Source organism: Maylandia zebra, linkage group LG1 (genome assembly GCF_041146795.1).
Source record: "Maylandia zebra isolate NMK-2024a linkage group LG1, Mzebra_GT3a, whole genome shotgun sequence".
NCBI lineage: Eukaryota > Metazoa > Chordata > Actinopteri > Cichliformes > Cichlidae > Maylandia > Maylandia zebra.
This window is the reverse complement of record NC_135167.1, coordinates 6483548-6500236: the sequence shown is the minus strand read 5'-3', so window position 1 is coordinate 6500236 and position 16689 is coordinate 6483548. Positions and strand designations below refer to the sequence as shown.

At 38.0% G+C, this 16689-nt stretch overlaps 1 protein-coding gene across 2 annotated transcripts in view; it reads right to left on the bottom strand.

Moving 5' to 3' along the window:
- The window catches only part of LOC101478337 (myocyte-specific enhancer factor 2A), a 45807-nt gene extending 29842 nt beyond the window's left edge, over positions 1-15965 (bottom strand). The window contains exon 1 of one of the 2 annotated variants that reach the window (XM_004539783.5): positions 15855-15965. The gene's annotated coding sequence lies outside the window, so the exon portion shown is untranslated. Of the gene's footprint in view, positions 1-10974; positions 10992-15854 lie in introns of those variants that run through there. The other variant, XM_004539786.5, reaches the window with a different exon arrangement.
- Between the last annotated feature and the right edge of the window lie 724 nt (positions 15966-16689).

Here is a 16689-nt window from a genome sequence, read left to right as displayed (position 1 = left end):
CTTGTTGATTTGGTAAATAAGAGTCAAAGAGCTTCCACCTAACATTGTTTTACAGATAAAATATGGTGAGTGCCACACAAGAGTACATATGAATGGGGAGTACACACATTGTAACCTCTTTGCAAAAAAAATAGCTGACAGCCAAATACATTTGCTAAAACTTCACATAGTTCTAAGTTGTTAGACAAAGTGACAAAATCTTTGAATAATCACATGGACGTAAAGCAGAAGTAAAGAATATTGAGCTCAGCCAAAGACAAAACTGTGGTCTGTAAAATAAAAAGGAACGCCAAAGAAAGTTTTACCTTTAATAATTATTCTCTGTGCTTTTGTTTGTCAGTTTAAATTTGAATCAAGTTTTAAAAAAATGCAAGTTGTTATTTTTATGATTCAAACAAATGATGTTGCTTAGTGAATGTTAGTGTGGGCGAATGTAGCTGTAGCAGTACTTATTTTTGGAGTTGTTAATAACCAGCACCAAGCTAGTGCTGGGTGACTGAACACTATGGTGCATGAATATATGGGCTGCTTAGGTTTGGCAGAGCCCAGCAGAAGAGCACATCTCTGACTGTTTTTTTTTTATTTATGGCAGATTTTGTTTAGATGTTTCAAGAAGTCTTTAAAGCGGAATTGCTGAGTAGTGCCATCCTAAGGCACTAAGCTAGGATGAAGAGTTTTGCACAAACACTGAAACTGCTGTGACAGAGATTCTTATCATGTATTGTAAGCAAATGTAGTGCTGTGGACACCTGGCATTGTAGTGTTGTTGTTAAGATCTTTGGAACAATGCACTAGTCCCTCTCTCTGTGTCTGACACATTACTGAGTTGACGGCAATGCAGTTAACTTGTGGCAGAGCACATAAACATCGGTTAAACTGTAAAGCTTGCAATCACTACTACCACTGCTTTATATTTGCAAATGGCTAAATAAGTCATATGCAGAGCACTGGCCAAGTTCTATCCATGAACATGGCCACCATACGGCTGGCTGTTTAGCTGCTGCATAAACATGACAATGATATCATTAATCTTAGTAAGAAAGTAAAGTATATACCCCAAAATGTTAAACTGTTCCTTTAAAATACTTCCCGGTTGTATACAATTTATAAATATACTAAGCAATAACCTATATCCACTATGAAGAGCTCACTTAAATTTAAGCTCACTTAAAGCTACATTTTCTGACAGTGAAACATCATGACCCATGACTCTACTGAGCAATTCCTATGAATAGTGAAGTGTAGTGTGGGAGTTTGAAACATTGTGTCACCCACGTAGTTCATCAGCAACAGTGTTTCAAACTCATGGCCATTGAAATGTTCCAAGATTAAATGCAGGTTAAGTCATCTAATATTCATCAGTCATTTAAAAATGATTTGGAACTATTACTAGCATTTATTTGTGTGCGTCTCAAAACTTCAACTAAGTCTATATTTAAAAGTATGAAAAAATTATTTACTACCACAGTGATGACAAAAAGGCTGGACATAACTAAACTAGAGTGAAGTAAAACCCCTGCAAGCTGCCAGCTTCCTGTTAGCTCTGTCAACTACAGTACTTCCTGTTTTATGATCAGTCTGTCTGGCAAGGAAGGAGCTTTGAGTAAACCACCCTTCAAAACACTACAAACACACAAACCACCATTAACATTTTCTTATTCCATTGAGCACAAATTTATTGCTACATCCAAAGCCAGAAGTCAGGCCAAAAGGTCAAATAGATCAAATTATTTTATGCTAAACTTTATTATAAGTTATTTATCAACAATAAAGTTATTTATCAGTCTGTCTCTGAATTTAAAAAATATATACACACAAACAAACACCAAACAAATTTCTAAGGGCAAAGCGCGTGATCCATACTAGTGGTTGGAGCTGGTTTCCACTGTTCCGAAGGGCCAGTGTCAGGAAAATTAAACCCTATAATTTCCTTCTTCCATATCTGTTACACAAGGGTAAAAACTTCACTCCCCTGGTTTTTCTATTTAAATTACTCATTGTGGTTTAGAAGAAAGCGCTGTCTAGATAGTGGAAAAAGGAAACATTCCACTTATTCCATTTGAATTTACTTGCCATGTTCTCACATCAGTCAACACCACATGGAGAGAGATGGCATGTTAAAGGGCATTCAATGTCCAACTTGTGTTCTCACATGCACCTTTGTTAGATAATTTCTCAAGAAGTTCATGGTTGCAATTCATGTGTGAAAATAGTTAACATTAATTTTGAAAAATACATATCACACTGTCACATATCATAATCACATTACAACAATTATTGTGATGTCTATGAGCCAATAAGGCAAAAAGCAAGCCTTTGGTCAAAATGAAATATAAAATTGACGACAATTTTTGGTAAGAATTTGTTTTCAAGGACTTTCAACACAGCTACACCCACATGGAACCACGTGGCATTTTTGCAGGGGTGTTGGGGGTGTTGTACAGATTAGCCGAACAAGATCAAATTAGTTACTTAGCTGCTGGTAAGCTGATTGTTTGGGGAGAGACATGATAGCCGTTTCCTCTGTTTCCAAATGTTCTATAGGCACAGCTAACGTAAAGGCTATAAGTTAATATACTGCCTATTGCTTCATAGATGTAATATATAATATAATATAATGCATCTTTGACAATAGCAACACCTGGTCCATTCAATGCCAATAAGAGTCTCTGAGGAACAAAATCGCCTAGTGTTCTTAGACATCAGTAGAGGTGATCGATGTCAGCCGTCAGGAAGATCATAAAGTCTAGTTTTCATGCAGTGAAAAAAACACTGTATCCGTGATGGAATGCGCTTCTGCGTTTACTGCACTGCAAAAAGAAAAAGATTAAAATCCACAACAGATGTGCAGCTTTTTTCCTGAAACACTGACTCTCTCTCTCTCAGAATAAAGAAGCTGACAAAGTTGAACTTTTGTGTAGTTGGTCAGCAAGACTGTTTTTGAGCGGAAGGCAAAAAAAGATGATGCCTTTTTCTTCAATCGATAGCAACCTTTGCTACACAAGATTTTTTTGCACAGTATAGTTCATACCACAACTATGTGTCAAATAAATGTTGCTCAAAGTGTATGCAATTGTACATATTTAAAAATTGTAATAGAGTGCACATAGTACCATGCATTTCCTCTTTCAGTATTTACCTTTGACATAAACATGATGGGCCCCATCTAACACTGGACTGTTGACCTCAATATGTCTTACTAAAGGGGCTTTGTAAAAATAGAAAGTTCTACACAGTAGTTCTAACATTATGAGCACTAATTAATGTCCCCTTCACCAGCTCCTCATGTAAAGAATGAGCAGAAGTTAGAGCTGTGGAAGGTTAATCATGCTCTTTCTTAACAGGTTGTTTTCAGTACAAACTGGCAGAGTAATTGGGAACCCTTTCATCACTTCTCCTCATTAAAGAGCATGGGTCCAACTCTAATTGTGTTGACCCCACTGTGACCTCTGCTTCAGTCACTCCAACATTAAATCAATAAGGTTTCAAGCTGTTACTACGCAGCAGGCACCACTTGATAGCCCCCCCAATCTTCTGCTGCCAGCCGAATAAAGAAATCACTGTCTCCGAATATCATTTTGTTCCAGTAGATTATGGAGCTGATCCTAGTAGTCAGTGCAGAAACAACCATGGTGAGATCTGTGGTGATTTGCTAATAGATGAAAGAGTTTCTCTTTCATTACTGTTTGCTAAAGTGTTAAGAACTGATGACAGAGATTGCTTTATTCGTATCTTTACCTTCCCTGCAGCTTTGCTTGTCTCCTTGCTCTCTCCTACTTCGCATTTTGCTCAGTGTCGTCCTTCTTCCTTCTAGCAGCTTATTTGCATGGTATCCACCAGCAAGAGAAGAGAGGATCTTTTGCTCAAGGCAAAATAAGGCAGAAGATTCTCTTTCCCCAGCAAGCCTGGACATTCTTTGAAGTTCTAATAAATGAAGTTTTTTATAAAGGTTCTAGGGGAACAAATGCATCATAAACATTCTATATGGTGGACCTGGTCCCTGAGGGTGCAGGACTTAGATCGGGCTTATTTACTAGCTGAAGTGTTTAACAGTTCCCCGTCTATATTACCACTATCCACACAAGCCCAGATGTGCACATACTTCTTTGATGTAAAGAAAGTGAATGTCAATTTATGTTAAAATATCATGAGACTGAATTAACATTTTGTTATGCAAATCATGCTCTGGCACAATGCACAGTTTTTGAATAAGAATGATAATTTGCATATTACTACCAGCAACAACAGCTGCAAATGAGATTCCTTGTAAACGTGGCCAATGACAAAACCTGACATTCAGTAGAGTCAAAGTCCTCTGAATGTTCCACTTTAGCTTCTCTCCTGTGGCTTAGTGAGACAGGAACACGTCTTTTATAGTGAGTCAGGAGAAAGGAAACCAAATGATGCTGTAGTCTGTTGCCAGGCATGACAGGAACATGCACTGTGATTAATTCATCACCCACAGTCAGACAAGCTAGCCTCTGGTATCAAGCAGCCAGAGTATCGACACTGGCCTATGCTGTTTTGCAGGTCACGAAGCTAATGGGTTTTTTCTTGAAATGTAATAATTAAACTGATCTCCATGCACCAGCAGCATGGCCATTTGAGCTAGGCTGAAGGCCAGGCAGATTAGTTGGCTTAAACTGTCATCTGCCGTACCACCAGACTCCCCAGTTAGCATGTGAAGAAGCTGTGTTATTCTGTTAAGTATGATTCTCTTTAAGGAGGCAAGAATACATAAAAGGCCATGTCAGTGTGTGTATCAAACCATAAGAATAATGCAATAAAAATGTAATAATACTTTTGTGAATTATACATTAAAAAAGCCCGTAGCTTGGAGGCTTCATTTACTGACACCCCATTCTCCTACGCGCCACAATGTTACTCTCAATCTCCCAGCCTTGTAAAAACTCCAAGACAGCAGTCTGCTCGTTTAATTACTGGCACACTGTGATGTCATTTCATTATTGTGTTGCTTTTATGGCAGTGGCAGTGGGCTAAGATTTTCCTGTCTCAACACAGAGACACTGATGTCATGCCTGCAACAAAGATTGAAACACAAGCTGCCTTGTAAAATACGGCCACACTTCCATACCCTCTGTTCCTTTCATTAAAAAGAAAACAAAAAAATGTTAATTGCACTCCAAATTAAGTTTGAATCCTGACAAAATATGTTCTTTTTTTCTGTCTGCCAGTTTCATGTTTTCTTAAAAGGCTGTCAGCTGAGGTTGCGAGGTGAGATGAGCCTGGGCTGTGTTTAAGGGTCATTATGTTGGTTATGTGTCTGCTTGAGTTTCCAAATTGTAATCGTACAGTGTAAAATTTCTAACAAGAAAAACAGGCTGAAGGTCTGCTGAGCCAATAACATTTACAAATTACAATCTGAGCTGCTCCCACACAGTTCAGTGTCAAGAATCCCCAATCATATTTTCTATATGGAAACACTACTGCTACAACTTTGAAGCTCATTTAGTATTTGCCTCAAAAACGTCTCACAGAGACACAAATCTACAAATGCTTGTGGGTTATGGAGAGCTGACGAAAATAAAAATTACATTTCTCTGCAGAAATGAATATAGAAAAAGGACTAGAAACTCTAGTCTTCGCTCAATCAGTACTAACCATTTGGCCAAAAGAACAGACTCTCATTCAGTTACTGATGTATAAACTGAAGTGATGCAACTGACTTTATGAGAGAGTTTTGCAAGCCTTACAACCATATAAGTGCTTAGTGTTTAATGTGGATTTATTGGTCCCTTTTTTCAGGCCAATACAAAACAGCAACATTCAGCACACTTTTGAGTAGAAGTAAAACAAGAAGACCACCAAAGTTAGCTGTTACAGCTTCATTTATGAGTTGATCTGAGAAAGGCAATTTTTGCTTATAACTTTTTGAAAAGCAATAGCTGCTGATTTTGTACAGTAAAGCTGGAGAGAGGGGTGATGGGATCGTGCCTTAAAGTATGCCAAATAAGTGATCCACGATTTTACAGTTTTTAAGGTTAAACTGACACGCAACTATTAGCAGTCAGGCAACCAACATAGAAGTTGCATCAATTGTAGTTTGACTGATCAGTTTCCACTCTAAAAAGTCATCACCAACAAGTTATGTGACTGCATGAGTTTCTCACTCAGTCATGACTGAGAGGTAGCCTATCCGAGTGTCTTGTTCATGCACTTATCGACTAGTCACTTTTGGGCTCTGGCGTGGGCTGTGGGAATTGAACATGAGTCTAAAGTTCCCGAAAGGGACGCATTTGGAAAGTTTGCGAACATCACACCATGAATTAGTGCATGTGAGTTTGCCGAGCCACATAGCTCCAAAAATGAGAAATATCTGTAGCCTCAGCCCAATCTTTTGATCTATTAAATGATATTATAATGAATTCTTTAACATTTTGTTTGTTCCTGCTCTCATTGAAATTCTGCGCTTTCAGCAAAGTAATAACTTCCTTTTTATCTTGTGAAGTAATGGTAAGAAGATCTGAGGCCTCCATCTTGAGGTTCCTTTAGGCAATCTCCTATCCCCTACCCAAAACCCCTGCTTACATATACACACATATATTTCACCATTAGCATTTCTGGCTCTTTGAAAATACTGGTTAAACAGTGAGCTCTTTTTTTAGGTTAGCATATGTACTGGACGAGTAGAATGCCTCCACACAAACTGAATTTGTATCGATCTTGCAAAAGTGCCACATAGAGGTAATAGAAAACTATAAAAAGGTGAGTCTCTAAAGCTTTTCAGATCATTAGATTAGTGAGTGTAAATAATAAAACAAAGTCAGACTAAAAAAAGCTGTACACTGAAAAACTGTCTCCTGTTGAATGGAAAGATAAGACGTGGGTGCTTTGAACACAAGAAAATAAGTGCTCAGAAAACGCTGTGCAAACAGATGGACGGTGTAGAGCTGCAGGATGAGTTTATAAGTTTATGCAGATGCTGAAAACTGGCTAGTATTTCAACACATGTTGTAACTGGCCTGATTTCCAAACCTACAGTTTTGCAGTGTTTGAATGAAGGCACTTTGCCTATTTTAATCAGTCTTTCTAATTATAGACATCTAATTACGTGTCAACTCAATATTCTGGATGATAAAACAATAGTAAACCACTTTTTCTTCATGGCATCTTTGTGTGTTTTAGAATTTTTAAGCAGCTGATTCACCCTCAGACCATATGGGTGCCTATGCTAACATTACTTATAATCAGCCTCTAGGTTTACTGTGATTATGAGAAATAATTGCTCAAATCCATGATCCTGGCTTCTCTTAATACCAGCTTCAGTGCTTCAAGCAATGTTATTAACAAACTAGTTTCTTCTTTTTGTTTCCTACATTTTGAATAGCTACTTGCCTAAGCCTACTAAAAAATAAATAAATAACTGAACACAGTATAAGTGAAGTGCATGACCCAAGCCGAGTAATGAAAAGAACCACAACAACCAATCACAGCTAACTGCCTAACCGGCCAAATGATATCACATATAATACAAAACATTTATTTCCTTTAAAAAAAAGATAGTAAGTCGGGCTAATAAAACTAACAGTGACTTGTCACTTGTACCTCATGCCTGAACACTCTGGCTACACTGCACGCAGTGGGTTAGAAATACTGGGAGGTGCACAACAAGCTAAAAGCGTGCCATACAAGCAGTTGAGAGCTCACTGTCTTTTTGCACAGCCATGCAATGAAAACAAAAAACATAAACTCCCTGTTAGTCAGACCAAGCCATGCTAAGAACAGCTGTGAAATGAAGCTGTCCTTGCTAACACCCCAAGAAAGATGGTAAAGCAGTTTATCTGAACAGATTTGCTAACTGCATAACAAACACACCATGCCTTCTTTATTACTTCACAAAAAACTCATGCAAGTTCACCAGAGGAAAACTTTTAGTGCAAAGCAGCAACAGCAGTAATGGTTCAGTCCACTACTATACCAACAGCTACTTTGCAAAACCCTGGCGTGGATGATGCTAATGTAAAGTTAGGTTGATATCTAAATGTAAAAAGAGCAACACAAGAGAAGCTTCAGTCACTTATCCCCTGTTTTTTAAGGCCACAGTACAAATGCACAGCACGACTGCTTGACATACTATAGCACAGTATGGAAAAAACAATCCTACACATATTAGCAGAAAACTCTAAAAGTCAGACACTCGCAATAAAGAATTCTCTTGAACAGTGTGGAAGCTGCTGGTATAACCTAGTCTTCAACTCAGCATGGAGTGACAGTGTCTTCATGTACAGCCAGTATTAATCAAGTGTTGGCACCATTAAGAACAGTGTCAGGACACTGAGCAGACCCAAACCACTCTCTGGTCTGGCTCTCATCCCTACAAATCAACAGTGAGTTTAATTAAGCCAAGCCATGTTGCTATTGATTCAACATTACTGTTTAACCTGGCAGCTCCGCGGGAAATCTATTTACTGTGAGCAACAAAGGCAGACTTATATGATTGCAGGAAAGTAAATTGCAAGGCTAATATTTGGAAATTGTTTTATTTGATTTCTATATTTATTGAGCGTAATTTCTTAGCTCCTCTGCAGCATATTTAGCATCAAACGTGCGGGTGTGTGGGCCTGTGGTCAGACGGCAGGCAGCCAGAGGTTTGGCTGGCTAGGAAGAGTTGGCTCAAACCCGATTACTGGGGTGACCCCGCAGGAAGAGTTCTCAAGTCCAACAGATTAGGAGCTTTTCCAAAAGCCACAGCAAGAGGAAAGCAGAGAAGAGTGGAGTAGGGTAGAGTTGAAGAGAAACGAGATCACTCAAAGCCTTCACTGCTAGAAAGTATTGCTCAACACAATAAACATGATTTCAATATTACCTCCATATATAAATACGCCTAAAACACATTTTATATTTCCCTTGACCCTTCAGCGCTGCCGGAAAGTAATTTGAATCAGGACAAGCAGAGATACATAATCAAATAAGTATTTTAATGTGCTCACCTGTCACAAGCCAGGCTCACTGTAGTTCATTTTAATTAACTAATATCACCATTTCAAACCCTCAACGCCCAAATACATCTTCATAATCATCAGTCACTGCAATACAAGCAAATGAACTGACAGAACCTTTCTGTCAGTTCATTGTTTTAATCAATTTTAAATCATGCTTTTTATTTGTTCTTGTTTCTAATGTCTCTGTAAAGCACTTTGAATCACCTTGTTGTTGAATTGTGCTATACAAATAAACTTGCCTTGCCTTGCCTTGCCTTTCAGTTGCTCAAATGAACAACAGCATCACTAACCTCAAAACATGTGACACAGCCCTCTGATGGCCAAAGTAATTATGACAGGAGCAAACTTAGGAAGCCAGGTCATACGGCAGTGTGGAGGGTGGATGGGTGGATCAACAAAATGTTTCTCAATTGGCGTTTCAAACAGTCAAAGACAAAGAATATTTTTTAGTTTTTTTGTCATCATCCTTACACGACACTACAAGAGTGGCCAGAGTGAATTCTTTGAATTAAGTCTAAAGTGTCAGATAGAAACTAGAAGTGTTTGGTATGGCAAGTGAAAGGAGAAGGAATGGATACAGAGAAGGTGGCACAGTCAAAAGATTTAGAAAGGTTAGGTTTGTGTCACTTTTTTGTTACAATAAGTATTCAATTCATGAACTTCAGAGCTCTACAATGAAATAAGATGTTAGCAGACTAGTAAACGAAGATGTGGAGAGGTCAATAGATGGTGCATTGAAGCTCAAAGTATATTGATTGGATGACAGGAGCTGAAGTGCTGCAATGTGGCACTGCCTTTACTTTGTGTATGGTGCCTCCAATAATAGTGATGCACCTCTTGGTAAAACTGCTGATAGTGACTGTTCAGTTATTGGCTATTACCGGTGTGCTAAATCTAAATAACTACACATATCAATTAATTTATGAAACCATTATTTACATTTTTTTTCTGAATGAATGTCTGCATGCTCAAGTGTCGTTTTGCAAGATACTGAACCTTAAAACTAACCCCAATGTGACAGTGTGTGAATATAATAGGAAAAAATGCTAAATGTGTAGTATAGAAAGCATTGTGCAAATGGGCGAGCTTGGTTTGTAGTGTAAAGTGCTTATTAAAGCTAGACGAGTGCTTTGTAAATGCAGTCCAGTCAGTTTGTTCTGGAGAGGAAATCTTGAGAGCACTTCTCTCATTTAGACTGTTTTTTTTGCTGAAATGGGTCATAACTCTCTGAGAGTTATGAAGTCAATCTGCTGAATGCTTCTACGGCAAGAATTATCAACTAGAGCTTTCATCTTTTCTTCTTTGCGTGATACAAAATGCATAACGTTTAGGGAGTCGTCATCAAGCTCATCAGGTTCAACGCATTTATCCACATTAAAGCTACGTGATTTAGCTTGGATTCACTAAAGCAAGTCATCTAATTGACTAGGAAAGAAAAACTCAAATCAGTCAGTCACGGATAACTTAAAATAGCTTTTCAATAAAACACACACACACACACACACACACACACACACACACACACACACACACAAATGCATACAGTGCAGCCTCTATTTCTTCAGCATGTGGTGCAAAAAGAGAAGCCTGTCCCTCAGAAGTGTTGCTATTTCTGTTTACCACAAGGCCCCAAATATTCTATCATTAGAGAAACTAGGTGGGGAAGGAAATACCACTTGGGAACACATGGACTCGGTGCAGCCACACAAAGAAACCTAACTGACAGAGTGGATACAAGATTAAAGATTGTCATGTTATTGCTAACAGGTTTTATATCCACATCTTCATTTACATCAAAATGTCAAAAAAGGATATTTCCTCACTTCTCATGAGAAATCACAGGTTTGTTTAACATTATACTATTAAATGATTTACCCAACGTGTTATACAACCAATATTGGTTTTGTATGCTTCCTGTTGCAAAACTGATTTATAATTCTTCAATTCTTTGGTGTTTTAATCTGATAGAATAGTAAAGGTCGATAGTTTTAAAATGAAATTTAAAGTTTACCTTCAACTGAGAAAGATTTACACCAAAAAAAATAAAATAAAATAAACACAGCATGGTCTAGGGCAGGGGTGGGAAACTCCAGGCCTCAAGGGCCGGTGTCCTGCAGGTTTTAGATATCACCCTTGGTCAACACACCTGAATCAAATGATTAGTTCATTAACAAACCTCTGGAGAACTTCAAGACATGTCAAGGAGGTAATTCAGCCATTTAAATCAGCTGTGTTGGATCAAGGACACAACTAAAATCTGCAAATCTGCAGGACACCGGAGTTCCCCAACCCTGGTCTGTGGTGAGTCACACTGAATACTAGACAATGTGCATGAATGGCCAAGACCTAGCCTGGGAATAATATGAATGTGAAAAGTCACTGTTCCAAGCCTGGTTGGCATTGAGACAACTGTTAATCCAACAAGGGGCGGGTTTGATGAAAATGACATTTTTCCATCCATTAGCAATACATCCCATTTTTTTGCTCTGATTGGTTGTAATCGTCCAATTGTTTCCAGAGGTGCTTTGGTCTGTGCCAAGTGATAATGTGTCTTAGAAATCACATGTTATAAACTAATTACATTTGTATAGCAATGCAAGGCTAGCAAATACCATCATGACAGCTGAGTCAAGCAGCATCGTGGTACTGTAGCTAAAAAGTACTTGAAGCTGGAGTACCAGTGATGACAGCTGCATGCCTTTAGATGTAGCTTACATATAACTGTATTTAAAAGCTCTCCCCTCCAAATATTTGAAAACACACATTGTCAGATAAATTAATTTATTTTCTGGGAAATTATGTTTTATATTTTTATCATTGGTTACATACTTACCCTGGGTAGCTCAATGATGAATGTAAAATCAGCAAAATCTGGGACTGTGCCCTGCAAGTGTCACACAGGCTGTATGCACATATTGAATAATATCTAAGTAAATAAATGACTGTTAGGCTTGAACAGTCTTTTGTATTAGGTGTAAATTTATAGAAGCATTGGTATAAATCAAGAAAATACGATGGTGCTGAATTTCTTCTGCATGTACTGGACACACCCTAGTAACATCTTCAGCACCAACCCTTGCATCATTCTTTATAAAACACTTAGATATTTTGGGGGGGTGGGTTCCCATTTTATTTTGGCAGACACAGTAATAATGTCTATCATTTCTGCTAGGATATCCACATGTTCATAGTCTGTTTAATGGGTTTTAGAAGCAGCACTGTGGGCTGCATTAAAGCAAATTTTAAGTTAAACAATGATGAAAGGCAGGGTCCATGTTCTCCAAATGGGCTGACATAAGTATCAAGGGATATTACAGTATATTCTTTTAAACATAAGCACTAGCAACATGTATTTTAATCAGATTTAAAATAATCAGATCAGGATGTGCATGAAACCACTATGCAATGCAACTGGGTGATGAGAACATTCCCGTGTGAAACCCATCATAACATATGATGTGTTTTTAAGAATGCACTACTTCCCATCAAGTCCCAATACACTGCTTTACTTTAAACCCTGGATAACAGCTATTAAGCCATTCAGATAACTTGAACCTGTGCAAAAAAAAACAGGGAGCAACTTTAAACTCATGTGGCTGATGTTAAACATTAAGGGTAACTTGGAGTCAAGAAACTGAGGGACACCACATTTTTTGGTCTCTAAGATTTTTTTCAGCTATGATATGATCACCAGCTTCCATCTGGTGTTTAGCAAGTCCTGTACAGTATGCCTTGAAAGCTCTTTGCGGAAAACTGAACGAAACTCTTAGAAGAACCCAAAAAACATTTCAATGCTGAAGAACCATCAGGTAGAGATCTTTTCATGTTCTCTAGTCATCATGGGAAAAGGATTTTGGGTCCCTTCTTTGCAGTCATCTAATCTATCTTTCTCACTTTTTAAAGAAATTGTCTGACTCAACGTCTATGCTACATGGATACAACACTGACATTTGTTCGCTTATGGTCTTTTATTTTTTTGGTATTCTAACATGACTAGTTTTGACCAGGGAGATGCCATCAGAGTTTCAACCATGTTTAATGGAAAGAAAATATATACACTATGTGATACTGCACCAAAATGATGCCAGACAGTATTCGGGTTATATACACTATCAATATCTAGCCTTAACTGACTGAAGATGGTAGAGTTCTTTCATCCCATTTGCTCCCCGTGGTCTCAGCAGTCTGACAGGGTGACAGTGTAACCATGACCTGATTACCTGTCCCCTGAAGCCTGTAATCACTAAAGCCAGCAGACAGGCCCTGCCGGTCCGCTGACAGGGAGGATAATTGAAGCTGATGGTACATGCTGCTCGCCCTGCTAATGAAATATGAAAACAAAGAGCAGGAATGAGGCAGCAGGGACAAGCATGAATGCCTGAACTACAGAGCCAATAACTTCTGTCTATTAACAATCAATGTGTAAAAAATGTGGATTGGTCTTTCTTATGAGCCAACACATTTAAAAAGTTTTTAGGTGTTTCCCACAGACATTATATTATGTCGCTGTTTTTCCCTTCTCATGTTTATCAAAGGAAAAGTGCTGTATTACGAGTTTAGCAATTAAATGCTGACACACTCCACAGTGCTCCTTATAGTGCCACAGTTAGACTATCAAAGAAATTATTAACCCAGCATCAGTGACACCACCCTTAACAAAATCATTCTTTTACCAAGTAGTATTGAACTAAAAACACACCACACTTCAAGTTTAGGTTAGCAAATTAAATAATCTTCATATATCCTTTAAATACAACTTTACAACAAAGTGAGGGAAACAATGTTTTTAAACTTTATGAGTTAGTCAGTACTTATCCCTTATCTCAGCGATAAGCACTGATTTGATGAGCTAACTGTTTTATTAAGTAACAGACACCAATAAAATAACCACAGCCTGTTTAATAGAAATCACACAACTGGAGACTGAACTCTGTCATTCTCTGTCTTCTTGGAGAGACTGATTTAAGTGACATGCTGCTTTCTAAATAGCAGACTGTTTTCTAAAAACCGAAGAAGATTGACTTTGCTTTTGTGCAAATGTGTGATGCCTACAGTAAAAATAATTTTTAAAAAAGAGGTTTATTTAAAATATATGAAAATACATATAAAAATGAAAAGTAAGTAAAGTATGTATTAATTCGATTAACTTATATAGTGCCAAATCACAACAACAGTTGTCCCAAGGCACTTTATATTGTAAGGGAAAGACCCTACAATAATACAAAGAAAACAAAGAAAACACCAACAATCATATGACCCCCTTTGAGCTTTGAGTGCTTTTAAATGCTTTAGTGACAGTGGGAAGGAAAAACTTCCTTTTTAACAGGAAGAAACCTCATGCAGAACCAGGCTCAGGGGGGGGGGGTCGGCTATCTACTGCAACTGGTTGGGGTGAGAGGAAGAGGACAGGAAATTACTGCCTTGCTAATAAATTCCTCCTAGTGGATAATGTCGGTACTGCAAACAAACGAACAAAAACAGTTCTGTATTATGTCATAACTGTTTATTTCATGACTTTTACTGGTTTCATTATATTGTTTGTTTCCAATTAGAGAGAGAGAGAGAGAGAGAGAGAGAGAGAGAGAGAGAGAGAGAGAGAGAGAGAGAGAGAGAGAGAGAGCTTTTTAAATATTTTAACCCCGCTAAGATCAGACTAACATCTAAAATCTGACAGGCTACAGTCTCACATGACAACACAAATGCATTAGTTTATTTTATTTTTCAAAATTATGATCCGTTTCACTGAATTCTTAGCCATTATTTCACATTGTTGCTTTATTTCCTACATGACATATCTCTAGTTGAAATGATTGCCACACTTCTTCTTTTTTTCAGCTCTGATGAGTTACTCTTGGAATGAATGAAGTAAGACGGAGGTGTTCTAGCACTAGGGTTGTAATAACAGATATATTATTAATAAACCTACTAAGCAACGTAATTTTTCGGTTTTGACTGAAAGCGACAACTTCTCAAATCTGGCAATATGAGAAGGGTCAACATGAGCATGTGCAGTAAAATAAGGATTAAAGCAGCATTTCCCCTTTAGGTAAAATACTTAAGCGTAATGTGTCAGGTTCAGAGAGTCGAAAAACTTAATGTTAAATTTTCTATTTTATTGACATACATCTATGATTTTTGATTGTTGTTCCCCAGCTATGTGTACTGGTCGTCACAGGATCTCCAGCAGGGTGTACTTTGAAATCTTCCAGCAGATATTTTGTGATGAGTTGTAATAACTCTTCAATCATGCCACTGCTTCAACTAGTTTTTAAACAAATTATGGTTTGGACTTCTTCTTCTTTCTTCTTCTTTTTTTTTTGCTTTAGACTACTGGATAGTTTGGCTTAAAACTATTTAAACTTGTATAATTCACTCCTATTCGATCAGTGATCATGTACACTGATGGGGACTTCCAACATGACTGCTTTGCTGAACCATTGTAAAGGCTAATTTATGGTTATAGTTTTGGGTGTTGTGTACCTGTAGGAAATAACACACGTTGTTCAGGACACCTCAGGTTTTGCGATATTCGAAGCGAGATACGCAGAAAAGGCAACGCTTTGTCAAAGATAGTCCAATCCAATCAAAGTTTTATGCAGCTCTCACTCAGACCACTTATCACAACATGTACAGTAGCCTCCGCGTACAGTATTCACAGTAAGCGACACTCAGGCATGAGATCACAACAAGCACGAACCGTTACCAAATATAGCCTAGACAGAGATGAAGCAGTGCAGAAGCAACATTTAAGGCAGTTTTGGAAGAAATTCAAACACTGAAAGAAGATCGCAGCACTTCAAGAAGGGTCGTGGTTCCCCTCCCTTTCAGTCTCCAAAGCACAGAACACAGTCAGCACACTTTCACATACAAAGACATGTTTGCTCCACTTACCCCCGCTGGCCTCCCGGTGCTTCTGTAAATACGGGCTTTTTATCAAAGTGTCTCCGGCTGAAAGACACGGACAGATCCTGTCCGCTATATTTAGGAAACTGACAAACTCGGAGCTGCGAGAGGTTTGGCTCCTCCCACTGGAGTGTGTGTATAGCAGCGTCTGTACGTGTGTGCTTGGATCTTCCAACACACTCACACTGACAGACATACACGATTTGTACTGCAGTGTGTACGTGTCTGAAACAGGGCTGTAAATATGAGTTCACATTTATACTTTAAACGTGTCAGTGTAAGTAGCTCGCTAACGAATAAAACAACGCTTCAGAAAACAATCTAGATCTTCTTTGGTGGATAAGGGGCACAAAGGGTTAGCTGACCTTCAACTCTGAGACACACTACACCCCACCCAAAAAAACAACAACATTCAAATAAATAAAAAAGACAAAAAATAAAGAGATGATTACTTAAAAATGACAACAACAAAAAAAAAGAAAACACACACACACAAATTGGTACACACCTAAAGCAATCACAAACAGAAACAAAATGGCCACTGTAATGTGAAAAAACACACAAATAACTCCAACAATAAGAGACAAACTATTGCTTTATTACATTAAAGGGCAAAACAACCAAAAGCAGCAACAAATTGGCCACTAAAATGACAAAAATAACAGCAAAAAAAGATACAGAGGAGATGCAAAATGACTCCAAATGAAGCAAAACTACAGAAATATGGCACAAACTTACAATAAAGGCACAACTACACTAGATATGGCTGCAAAAAGACCAACTCAGTATACAAGACCACACAACCCATGCAAAATATACAAAT